This window comes from Acomys russatus, chromosome 21, assembly GCF_903995435.1.
Source record: "Acomys russatus chromosome 21, mAcoRus1.1, whole genome shotgun sequence".
Lineage (NCBI taxonomy): Eukaryota > Metazoa > Chordata > Mammalia > Rodentia > Muridae > Acomys > Acomys russatus.
The window spans coordinates 11,011,933-11,025,018 of NC_067157.1; positions in this window are offsets into that span (position 1 = coordinate 11,011,933).

A 13,086-nucleotide genomic window follows, 5' to 3' on the forward strand; every position below is an offset into this window, starting at 1 on the left:
ACCCTGGCTGTCCCGGAATTCCCTCTGTAGACCAGGCTGGCCTGGAACTCAGAGATTCACTTGTCTGTCTCACGAGTGCTGGGATTAAAAGGGTATGCCACTACCATCCAGTTTGAGCCAGTCCTCTACCAAACCTCTGAGCCATCTCTCCAGCCCCCCACCCCGTCTCTCTCTCCCTCCCTTTCTCTCTTGTTTTGAGGGAAAGATTTCAGGTAGCCCAGGATGACCTTGAACTCAGGGTCCTCCACCTCCCCAGTGCTGAGATTACACATGCGCAGCACCACGACTGTTAGGATGTCTAATTAAATTGGCTGCTCTCATTTTCATGAAATGCATTTCACCATTCAAATTCTGTTTGGGATCCAATGGCAAAATTCAGATTTCAAATGTGGTACTGGCTGTCTTGTCAGACTTAGTTAGTCAGAGAGTACAAAAGCCTTGCCGCCCGTGGGTGGAGGTTGGCCACGCTGAACCTGTTTCACACAGGTCTAATTGTGAGGAGCGAAACGGCCTCCGGCGCTCCGTGAAACCTTATCTCGAGATTTTTGATAGCTGCGGTTTCCCCACATTAGCCAGAGGGCCAAAACATTCCGGTCCCTTCTTTTCTTTTTGGTTTTCTTTTCTTTTTTTTTTTTTTTTTTTTTTTTTTTTTTTTGGTTTTTCGAGACAGGGTTTCTCTGTGTAGCCTTGGCCATCCTGGACTCACTTTGTAGACCAGGCTGGCCTCGAACTCACAGCGATCCACCTGCCTCTGCCTCCCTAGTGCTGGGATTAAAGGCGTGCGCCACCACGCCCGGCTTTCTTTTTGGTTTTTCAAGACAGGGTTTCTCTGCATAACCCTGGCTGTCCTGGACTCGCTTTGTAGACCAGGCTGGCCTCGAACTCACAGAGATCTGCCTGCCTCTGTCTCCCTGAGTGCTGGGATTGCAGGTGTGCATCACCGCACCCAGCTTGTGGTCTGTGTATTAAAAAGAAATCTGCAAAGAGTAAACAGGCTCCTGTTCTAAATTCAGCGAAGTTTCCTGGTCCCAGGAGCGCATGCCTTGAGCCACAGCCGCTGAGGAAGGACTTGTTTCAGAAGACAGAAACAAGTTCTCCTGTATCCTGTAACACAAAACCACAACTCCTATGTTTCCTTCTGTCTCTGGGTAGCCATGGTGTCCTGGAACTTGCTCTGTAGACTAGGCTAGCCTCGAACCCAGAGATCCTGCCTCCTGCTGCCTCCCAAGTGCTGGGCTTAAAGGCCTGTACTACCCTCCACCAACCCTCCAACTGCCACCCCAATTCCCCACCTTCCCACCCACACCCACCACTCCTCACTTTCCCCACTCCACCCCCAGCCCCTCGCCCTCTACCCCACCCCCATCCCCAGCTCACAACTCTCACCTCAAAGGAAATAAGAGTTATCTTTATTACTGTTGTTGTTATTGTTATTATTAAGGTTTTTCGAGACAGGGTTTCTCTGTGTAACAGTCCTGGTTATCCTGGACTCTTTTGTAGACCAGGCTGGCCTTGAACTCACAGCGATCCATCTGCCTCCCGAGTGCTGGGATTAAAGATGTGCTCCACCATGCCCAGCAATAAGAGTTACCTTATTCTGGAGCCAAATATGAGTGGAACACAGGTTTAGGTTGCCCAAGTTCCTTGTTCAATGTGGAAGCAGTTCATTGAGATTACTGACAGAACAAAGAGTGTCATCAATCAGGATTTTTTAAAATTAATTTATTCAGATTACAACTCAATTGCTCTCCCATCACTTGTACCCTCCCATTCCTCTTACCCTCCCACCCCCACCCTATTTCCCTCCCTTAGGTCCATGCCATGCCTGAGGGGGGATCTCTTCCACCACTTTATGGTCACAGGCTATCAAGTTTCATCTTTGTAGTCCGCCTATTTCTTTCTTTCTTTCTTTTTTTTTTTTTTGGTTTTTCGAGACAGGATCTCTCTGTGTAGCCTTGGCTGTCCTGGACTCGCTTTGTAGAGCAGACTGCCTCTGCCTCACGAGTGCTGGGATTAAAGGCGTGCACCACCACACCTGCAGTCTGCCTATTCTTTCTTTGAGTGCCACCAGGGCTCCTCACCAGTGGGAAGTCGTCAAATATGGGGCACTAGAGCTCATGTCAGAGTTGGTCCCTGCTCTCCATGAATGAGGATATTTTTAAAAATACATTGATGAACATTAAGCAGGTAGATTAAAGCAAATCCAGGGGATCTCTGCTATGGGGCTCAAATATCCCCTGACACTTAAGCATTGGGCTGGTGGGAGCTGCGTAGTGTCTGAACATTCAAATGCATTTACTACAAATAATTAATAATAATAATAATAGTAATAGTAATAATAATGGCAGGGTGTGGTTGTGCATGCCTTTAATCCCAGTACTTGGGGGGGAAAAACGATCTCTGAGTCTGAGGCCAGTCTGGCCTACGTAATAAATTCCAGGACAGCCAGGACTGTTACACAGACCCTGTCTCAAAACAGAAACAAGCCAGGCATGGTGACACAGGCCTTTAGTCCCAGCACTTGGGAGGCAGAAGCAGGCTGCTCAATGTGAGTTCAAGGCCAGCCTGGTCTACAAATCAAGCCTAGAACTGCCCAGATAACAAAGAAACCCTGTCTCATAGAAAACAAAACAAAAACATGTACTTACTGACTACAGAGATGTGTTAGCTCATATGCACAGGGAGGCAATGAGTATTGATGGTCTTAAGATGACGGAAGAAAATTTGCTTCTGAATTTGTAACATTCCAAACACTCCACCATCATTAAAGGTTTAATCAGTCTGTACACAGCAAACCTGTCTGGAAAAAAAAAAACCTGAAAAAAAAAAAGTTCTAATGAGTCAGTTGAAACAGCCCACATTCCTGTTTCCAGATTGTTCTGCCTCTTAACAATCACCTTCATGCACTATGATGTCAGATTTTTTTCCAAACAGAGTTCCTCTGTATAGCCCTGGCTGTCCTGGACTCACTTTGTAGACCTTGAACCTTGAACTCACAGGGATCCACCTGCCTGCTCCTCCGCGGTGCTGGGATTAAAGGCGTGCGCCATGACTGCCCGGCTGCCTGTTTGTTTCTTTTCTTTTTTGAGGCAGAGCTTCTCTATGTTATCCTAGCTGCCTGGATTTACTCTGTAGACCAGGCTGGCCTGGAACTCACAGCGATCGCCTGCGTCGGCCTCCCGAGTGCTGGGATTAAAGGCGTGTGTCGCCACTCCCAGCTTGACTGTTTGTTTCTTAACCTTGGCAGGTAGTGTATGTTCAACAAGTATTTGTGGAATGAAATAACGCAGAGACTCCATCCTCGTCTCTCTAATCTCTCTTATCTCCATTTTTGACTCTGCTGGAGCCTGTTTTCAGCCTCAGCCTTTCCCACTGTCTCTGGACTGCAGTGTAAGCCTGGAGGGCATTGTTTCCCTACAGGACACTGCAGCAGTCTCCTGTGCATCTTTCACACACAGGAGCACTGGGCTGAAGTTGCCGGCCTGAATTCATAGTTTAGGCCTCCTATTTAGTAACAATGGGCCTTAAAGAAATAGCTGTCCTAAGCCGGGCGTGGTGGCGCACGCCTTTAATCCCAGCACTCGGGAGGCAGAGGCAGGCGGATCGCTGTGAGTTCGAGGCCAGCCTGGTCTACAAAGTGAGTCCAGGATGGCCAAGGCTACACAGAGAAACCTTGTCTCGAAAAAACCAAAAAAAAAAAAAAAAAAAAAGAAATAGCTGTCCTCAGGTAGACACCTGACACACAAGTAAATGTTAGTTAACCTTTTTTTTTTTTTTTTTTTTTTTTGGTTTTTCGAGACAGGGTTTCTCTGTGTAGCCTTGGCTATCCTGGACTCACTTTGTAGACCAGGCTGGCCTCGAACCCACAGAGATCCGCCTGCCTCTGCCTCCTGAGTGCTGGGATTAAAGGCGTGCGCCACCACACCTGGCAGTTAACCTTTTATTATAGAGATAGAAGTCTTCCTCAAATGCCTTTTGATGGACCATAAGCCCTTTCTTTTTTCTTTTTTTCTTTTTTTCTTTCTTTCTTTCTTTTTTTTTCCCCAGACAGGAGCTCTCTATTATGTAGCTCTGGCTGTCCTGGAACTTGCTATGGCGATCAGAGTGCTAGCAGGAAGCAGGTCATCACCCTTACTTGCATCAGCAAAGGGGTCAAAAGAATGGAGGTTCTACATTGCGGACGTACAGGACGTACAATACGACTCCTTTTCCTCGGTGGAAACGGCCTGAGGAAGTTGGCTACGGGAGAAGGCAGGCAGGGTGGATGGAGCCGAGTGTCGGGAAGGGAGGGGAGGCAGCTGGAGGCCGCAGCTCTGTGACTGGGGCCCTCCGATCTTTTTTTAAAGATTATTTTATTTGCACTTATGTGGTTGTGTTTGTGCAAGCTTACGTCATGTGTATGTGGGTGAACTTGGAGGCCAGCTGGCGTTACAGGCTGTTGTGAGTTCCCAGATGCCCAGCGTTGGTGCTGAGACCTTGTTGCATGATATTTGATTCCACTGTGATCTCTGAGATTGGGAACTGTAAAAACCTGTCTTTTGTTTGGAGTGGTTGTGCCCTAACACACCTTTAATTCGAGAATTTTCTGTTTATTTTAAACAAGTGGCTAAGGTGTGGTTCAGTCAGCCCTAACACACCTTTAATCCAAGAGTTTTCTGTACACAGGAGTTAATAAAGTTAACTCTAGGTCAAGAGGTGGAGCAAGAGACCAGCTGACAGGGCTTAAAGAGTAGGGGGGACTTTGAGTGGAGGGTGTTCAAGACAGCGTGAGAGGTAGAAGGAGCTCTCCGGCTTTTAGCTCTTAGCTCTTGAGCTCCTCGGTTAGTTCTGTGGCCTTTGGCTTTTTGGGCTTTGACCTAATAAGCCTTAGGCCTTGGGTATTTTTTTGGCCTTTTCTTCCTGGGCTGTCAGCTGAGCTAATGAGACTTTTGGGCCTTCTCCACTGGGAAGTAAGCTGAGTAGGAAGGTCAGCTGGGTGCTTTCTCTGCCTTCTACACTCCAGCATCTGGCTTTTGATTCTTTATTGGTAAACCAGAACGATTTTGGATTTTCAATTAAAACAATGAGAACTGAACTCAGGTCCTCTGGAAGAGCAATGCACACTCTTCTTTTTTTGTTTTTGTTGTTTGTTTGTTTCGAGACAGGGTTTCTTTGTGTAGCCTGGCTCCTTAAGCGCTTCTTGGCTGGGTTGAAGGTTCACCTGGCAATATAGACCCTCGTCACTGCGCTGAGCCATCAGGATGCTACCATTAACAGGAGTAGCAACCCATCAGTGCTTTCTGATGACCCTGATACGACCCTTGAAGAATGGTCAATGTAAATATTTTTGTGTGAAATGGCATTTAAAAAATGGCTTTTGCGGGCTGGAGAGATGGCTCAGAGGTTAAGGACACTGACTGCTCCTCCTCCAAAGGTCCTGAGTTCAATTCCCAGCAACCACATGGTGGCTCACAACCATCTGTAATGTGATCTGATGCCTTCTGACCTTCAGGTGTACGTGCAGGCAGAGCCCTGTATACATAATAATAAATAAATCTTTAAAAAGAATGGTTTTTGCAGGGCTGGAGAGATGGCTCAGCGGTTAAGAGCACTGTCTGCTCTTCCAGAGGTCCTGAGTTCAATTCCCAGCAACCACGTGATAGCTTACAACCATCTATAATGAGATCTGGTGCCCTCTTCTGGTGTGCAGGTAGAATACTGTATATGTAATAAATAAATCTTTAAGAAAGAGAGAGCAAAAAAATGGTTTTGCAGCCAGGCGAGGTGGCACACATCTTTAATTCCAGCACTTGGATGGCTGAGGCAGGCAGATCTCTGTGATTTCGAGGCCAGCCTGGTCTACAAAGCAAGTTCTAGGACAGCTAGGGCTACACACAGAGAAACCCTGACTTGAAAAAAAGCAAACCAATCAAGCAAACAAACTGGTTTTACAACTATTTTACAGTACTCGGTAAGTGGTCATCCGGTGACACTTATTATCTACCTGCATGACCACAGTAAGGTGTGCTAGAGACAGGGCTAAGGCACTATCTCTCCAACAGGGCAGTATAGCGGAGACTGGCCACATGTGATCACGTGCCTAAGAAAGGAGGGAAGCTAGCTCAGAAAGCTGGACCGCTGACAGAAATCGGGACTTTCCTGACCGCTGCCTTATGAAGCTATCGTCAGAGCACCGCGAGCTTGGTTTACACCAAGAGCTCGCAGACTTGTAATTGTGAGTGCTGCGGAGTGCCTTGATAGCTTCCGGATGCTCACTGTAGTCAGTTTGGCCTCAACCACAGCGTCCTTTTGTCCTGAAAAGGAGTGAGGACACTGGAAGGGCACTCAGTGTTACTCAGTCCGGTTTTTCCATTTTTTGAAGCAGCTGAAGAGCTGGCTTATGGTGTGGGGGTGTGGCTCAGTGAGGGGCACTGGCCTAGCATGTGTGGGGCAGAAAAGAGGTCCTGAGGGTTTTTTCTTTCTTTCTTTCTTTCTTTCTTTTTTTTTTTTTTTCCTTTTTTGGAGGAGGTGAGGGTGGGGGTGAGGGTGGCGGGTTTGGTTTTTCTTTTTTGTTTGTTTTGTTTTTGGTTTTTTCGAGGCAGGGTTTCTCTGTGTAGCCTTGGCCATCCTGGACTCACTTTGTAGCCTAGGCTGTTCTGGAACTCAAAGTGATCTGCCTACCTCTAACTCGTGAGTGCAGGAATTAAAGGCGTGCACCACCATGCCCAGCCCTTTTGCTTCTTTATTGAGAGAGATGTGTGTGTGTGTGTGTGTGTGTGTGTGTGTGTGTGTGAGAGAGAGAGAGAGAGAGAGAGAGAGAGAGAGAGAGAGAGAGAGAGAGAGAGAGAGAGAGATTCTGCTTTATGTTTATAGGCACATATCTAGCGTTCCAATCCAGAATGTGCCATCTGGAGCAGACTCAGCACTGAAAGCCAGCCCTGTCCTGTGGACTCTGCCCATCCCAGCTCTGCAAACTTATGCTTTCTATGTCACTTAAACATTTGCTAATTCTCCAGGAGGCTGTCAACACTATTAAACACAATCACAAGAAAAGTTAAATTACGTTCTCTTAGTATATTTTACTTTTCCTTTAAGCTCTCTCTGTCTCTGTCTCTCTGTCTGTCTGTCTGTCTGTCTGTCTCTCTCTCTCTCTCTCTCACACACACACACACACACACACACACACACACACACACACACACACACACATGTTGAGACAGTATCTCACTTTTACTCAGGCTGGCCTGAAACTCACTATGTGGCCCCAGCTGCTTGGAATTCCGTGTGAGCCTCCTGCTTCAGCATTATAGGGGTTCCAGGTATGTAACATATCATTTAAAACTTCATTGTGTGGTGGTGTGTGTGTGCTCTGTGTGTGTGTGGATGCCCGCATGTGTGCGCGCTTTTGTGCTGTGTGTTTATTGTGTAATACATGTGTTATGTGTTTGCTGTGGTGTGTGTGTGTGTTTGCTGTGTGGGTGAGTGTGCTGTGTGTGTGTTTGCTGTGGTATGTGTGTTTTCTGTGTGGTATGTTGTATATGTGTGTGTGTTTCCTCTGTGTGTGTGTGTGTGTGTGTGTGGTGGTGGTGGTGCTTATGCACCATGGGTTTCTGTTGTGGTCAGAAGACAGCTGTCAGGTGTCATTTCTCTACTTCTACCTTGAGGGATTTGGGGGTTGAATTTAGGTGTCTCTACTGCAATATCTTGCTGGCCCTAAACAACGTCAATTACTCCTCCTCCTCCTTTTCTTTTTCCCCTTCCCTCCTTCGTTCCTTCGTTCCTTTGTTCCTTCTTTTTTTTGTGTGTGTGGGAGGTTAGTTCTTCAAGACAGGGTTTCTCTGTGTAACAGCTCTGGCTGTCCTGGAACTCGCTCTGTGGTCCAGGCTGGCCTCGAACTCATGGAGATCCACCTGTCTCTACCTCCCAAGTGCTGGGATTAAAGGTCTTGGTCTACAAAATGAGTTTGAAGACAGCCAGAGCTACACAGTGAAACCTTTCTCAGCTCTTGTAGACCAGGCTAGCTTCCAACTCACAAAAATCTGGCTCCTAAATGCTAGGATTAAAGGTGCCACCACCACCTGCCCAAGTTGGATTTTTAGGGTTTTTTGTTGTTGTTGTTGTTGTTTGGTTTTTGGCTTTTTATTCTTTTATTTATTTGTTTGTTTGTTTTGGTTTTTTTGAGAAAGGGTTTCTCTCTGTAGCCCTGACTGTCCTAGACTCGCTTTGTAGACCAGGCTGGCCTTGAACTCACAGGGATCTGCCTGCCTCTGCCTCCCAAGTGCTGGGACTAAAGGCGTGCGTCACCACCGCCCAGCCTTTTCATTCTTTTATATTTTGGTTTTTCAAGACAGAGTTTCTCTATGTATCCTTGGCTTGGCTGTCCTGGACTGGCTTTGTAAACCAGGATAGTCTCAAACTCACAGCAATCCACCTGCCTCAGCCTCCTGAGTGCTGGGATTACAAGTGTGCGCCACCACATCCGGCTTCAAATTGGATTTCTTTAAAAAAAAAGCCATTAATTGCTGGGCGGTGGTGGCACATGCCTTTAATCCCAGCGTTCGGGACAGAGGCAGGTAGATCTCTGTGAGTTGGAGGCCAGCCTGGTCTACAGATCAAGTTCCAGGACAGCCAGGGATACACAGAGAAACCCTGTCTCTAAAAGAAAAAACAAAACAAACAAACAAAAAACCCATTAATCTTCTGGCTATGTACACAATGAAAAAATTCAAAAAACTGAATTAAGTGTATTTTACTTATGATCTCATTGCAAGGCCTTACCTGCCCCCAGACAGGGTTTCTCTGTGTTGTCCTGACTGTTCTGGACTCTTTCTGTAGACGAGGCTGGCTTTGAACTCACAGAGATCCATCTGTCTCTGCCTCTGGAGTCCTGGGATTAAAGGCGTGGTCATCACACCCAGCCTGCAAGGCCTTTTATTTATTTGTTTTTCAGACCTTAACCAGAAAGGTGGCATCAAGCTGGCAATGAGATGCTGTGTGGAGAGTGAGTCCATCTGGTGGGAAGCTGTTTTCACACTGGGAAGCTCAGACAGCTGAGGTTGTCACCAAGGTTTAGGTGTGTGCTCAGATCTGCCCTCTTAACTAAGTGAAAGAGGTGTGTTCCAAAGATATATGCTCAGAAGCAAGCACAAGGTTTTAATTGTTGCTATAAAACTCTTGTGCATAGAAATGGGCTTGGTTTGCAGCTAGTCATCCTGTCTGGTGTGGCTACAGGAAGGAACCTCCTACCCAGGTGCTAGGCTCACAGTTTGTGCTGGGAACTCAGTGCACTTAATGAGTGTATGGCATTGTCCCTGACCCGCTTCCTACACTTGCTACCCAGAGCTCATGACTAAGATGGTTTTAATATAAGGGCATCTATGCTGATCACCCTATGTACCCCAATAGGCTCTGTCAAGGCTTATGTTTTCTATTTATTTATTTATTTTTGGTTTTTTGAGACAGAGTTTCTCTGTGTAGCCTTGGCTGTCCTGGACTCGCTTTGTAGACCAGGTGGGCCTCGAACAATCCGCCTGCCTCTGCCTCCTGAGTGCTGAGATTAAAGGTGTGCACTACCACGACCTGGCTAAGCTTATGTTTTGTTTTGTTTTTTAATTATTTATGTGTGTGAATGTTTACATGCATGTATGTGTACTGTGTGTGTATGCCTGGTGGCCACAAGAGATCAAAAGAAGCTCTCGGAACAGTTGTGGCTAAAAAAGCTCATTTTATGCCAGGCATCCATCTCCATCGCTGTGAGTTTGAGGCCAACCTGGTCTACAAAGTGAGTCCAGGACAGCCAAGGATATACAGAGAAACCCTGTCTCAAAAAACCAAAAAAAAAAAAAAAAAAAAAATTTAGTACATACATATCTGATGCACCTCACAACACTCCAATTTAATCACAGCTTCCACAAAATGGGAAACTACAAGGTGATGAAAGTGCAGACAATGAAAATGAATCCTTAGGAGTTCAAAGGTGATGATTTTGAAATTTAAAAAAAAAAAAAAAGATTTACTGGGCTGGAGAGATGGCTCAGAGGTTAAGAACACTGTCTGCTCTTCCAGAGGTCGGGAGTTCAATTTCCAGCAACCAATGGTGGCTCACAGCCATCTGTAATGTGATATGATGCCCTCTTCTGGCCTGCAGGCGTATATGCAGGCAAAGTATCTCGTGTGTGTGTGTGTGTGTGTGTGTGTGTGTGTGTGTGTGTGTGTGTGTGTGTGTGTGTGTGTGTGTGTGTGTTTTCCACAGCACTCTGGAGATCAGAGGACAACTTTATGAAGTCTCTAATTCTACACTGTCAGGCCTAGGAAACAAACTCAGGTCCTCAGGCTTGGCAGCAAGTGCCTTCACCTACAAGTAGAGCAACTGTAGTTTAATTCTTCCATACGGGGCTTAGGAAGGGAAAGTTCTCTCCGTGGAGTCCAGTGAAGCTCCGAGGTCCTTCTCCATTCACTGGAGCATCACTCTGCTCTTTGGTGAGTACCTATTGACTATATTAATTGTTGTTGCTGCTAGATTTTTATCTACCATTGTTCAAGTCAGGCCCTACTACAGTCTGAAAGTGATACTGTCCACAGTGATTAGTATCTGCTGAGTGGGTGCTGCTGAAAAGACCGATACTGGATTACAGTTACCCAGCCCGGGATGTGTTAGGGCTGGCTGGGCACCGGGTTTACACTTGGAATGCCAGCACTTAGGTGGAATCAGGAAGATGCAAAGGTCAGAGGTGGAGGCAGGATGACCCAAAGGTCAGAGGTGGAGGTAGAGGCTAAGGATGGCCTGGAGTGCAGGAGACCCTGTTTCAACCCTCCAACCACCACCACTAACACAGACCATCTGGGTTAATCCCCAAAGGTTTCTTTCTTTTTTTTTTTTTTTTTTTTTTTTTTTTTGAGTCAGGGTCTCTCTATGTAGCCCTGGCTGTCCTGGACTCACTTTGTAGACCAGGTTGACCTCAAACTCACAGGGATCTGCCTGCCTCTGCCTCCCGAGTGCTGGGATTAAAAGTGTGCACCGCCAGGCCCAGTCCCAAAAATTCCTTTTCATAAACATGAAAATAGAAGTTCTCATAGTAGGTGTCTGTCAGGACACCTAAGCTGGAGGGGGAGGGGTGGCCACGCTTACCTATTATCCCAGCACTCAGGGAGGCAGTGGCAGGTGAACTGCTGTGATTTAAAGGCCAGCCTGGTCTACAGAGTCCAGGACTGCCAAGGCTACACAGAGAAACCTTTCTCAAAAGAAGGAGGAGAAGGAGAAGAAAAAAAATCTAATTTTAGGAGTTATATCCACCAGGTGGTGGTGGCACACACATTTAAGTCCCATACTCAGGAGGCTGGATCTTGTTTGAAGACATCATGGTCTATAGATCCAAGTCCCAGGACAGCCAAGGTTACACAGAGAAACCCTCTTTCCAAAAAAAACTAGAAAAAATAAATAAATAAAAGAATTATATCCAATCCAGTCTCGCACTGTTCTAAATTGTTCATGTGCACCTGCTTCAAGGACACTGACACAGTCACAAGTGGTCAGTTGAAGAAGTTCATCTCACTGTCAAGGACGGGGCAGGGAGTTCCAACCCTCTGGCCTGTTCTTTGCCATGTTTTTCATCTATGAAAGTCTAGCAAACCTCCTGGACTTGGGAGTCGGAAGAACAGAAAGCCTTGGCCGTGCTACCAGCTTCACAGAGACTGGGGCGGGAGAGGATGGTTCAGTTCAAGGATCATCACTACAATGGACTGTGTGTTTTCTTATCCTTTGTAGCTATCTAAGCACTGTCTGGAAAGCGAGGCTCTTTTGAATCCCTGCCCTTTTTATGTGCATTTTAATTATGGGGCAGCTGTAGGAAGGGCTGAGTACCAGCAGGGATGTGGCTCAGCAGGTGATGATAACGATTTCTATAGTTTCTCTTTGTAAGCAGAGACTGCAGATTGAGTCTTCTTCAGTAAGTCAGGCTTCATGGAGGAGTGTTCTGTTCTGTTAGAAAGTGAAAAGCTAGCTGGGCACAATGGCCCACGCCTTTAATCCCAGCACTCAGGAGGCAGAGGCAGGCGAATCGCTGAGTTCAAGGCCAGCCTGGTCTACAAAGTGAGTCCAGGATGGCCAAGGCTACACAGAGAAACCCTGTCTCGAAAAAACAAAAACAAAACAAAAAACAAAAAAAAAGCTGGGCAGCCGGGCGTGGTGGCGCACGCCTTTAATCCCAGCACTCGGGAGGCAGAGGCAGGCGGATCGCTGTGAGTTCAAGACCAGCCTGGTCTACAAAGTGAGTCCAGGATGGCCAAGGCTACACAGAGAAACCCTGTCTCGAAAAAACAAAAAAAAAAAAAAAAAAGCTGGGCGTGTTGGGCACGCCTTTAATCCCAACACTTGGGAGGCAGAGGCAGGCGGATCGCTGTGAGTTCAAGGCCAGCTTGGTCTACAAAGTGAGTCCAGGATGGCCAAGGCTGCACAGAGAAACCCTGTCTCGAAAAAACAAAAACAAAAAACAAAACGAAAAGAAAAAAAGAAAAAACAAACAAATAAAATCTGGCAAAAAAGCAGTGAGATACAGCAATAGCCCAGCAAGGCTCTGCGTTCAAGTCTCAGCAACACACACACACACACACACACACACACACGCTCACATGCTCGAATGCACACATACACACTCCAAATACTGGGCCCCTGGTCTGAACAATTTCTGCTCCTAGTGTAGATGATAAACACAATACACATAATTTACTATTTCCCCCCAAGACTGGACCTCTCTGTGTAACAACCCTGGCTATCCTGGACTCACTTTGTAGACCAGGCTGGCCTTAAATTCACAGCGATTATCCACCTGCATCTGCCCCCCAACTGCTGGGATTAAAGGCATGTACCACCAAGCCCTGCCACATAATTTACTTTAATAATTCAAAAACACGTATCAATATGTCTCAGTCAGAGTCAGCTTACTTCTCTAGGGAAGAACTAAGATAAGCTTCAGCAAGGGACAAAACGAGTCACCTCAGCATCAGTGTGGGGGAGGGTGGTGAAAAGACAGAGCCCACCACTCTGCTGAGCCCCCTACAGCCAAATGAATAAATACAAAAGCTTTAAAACAGACTCTAAGGGCTGGAGAG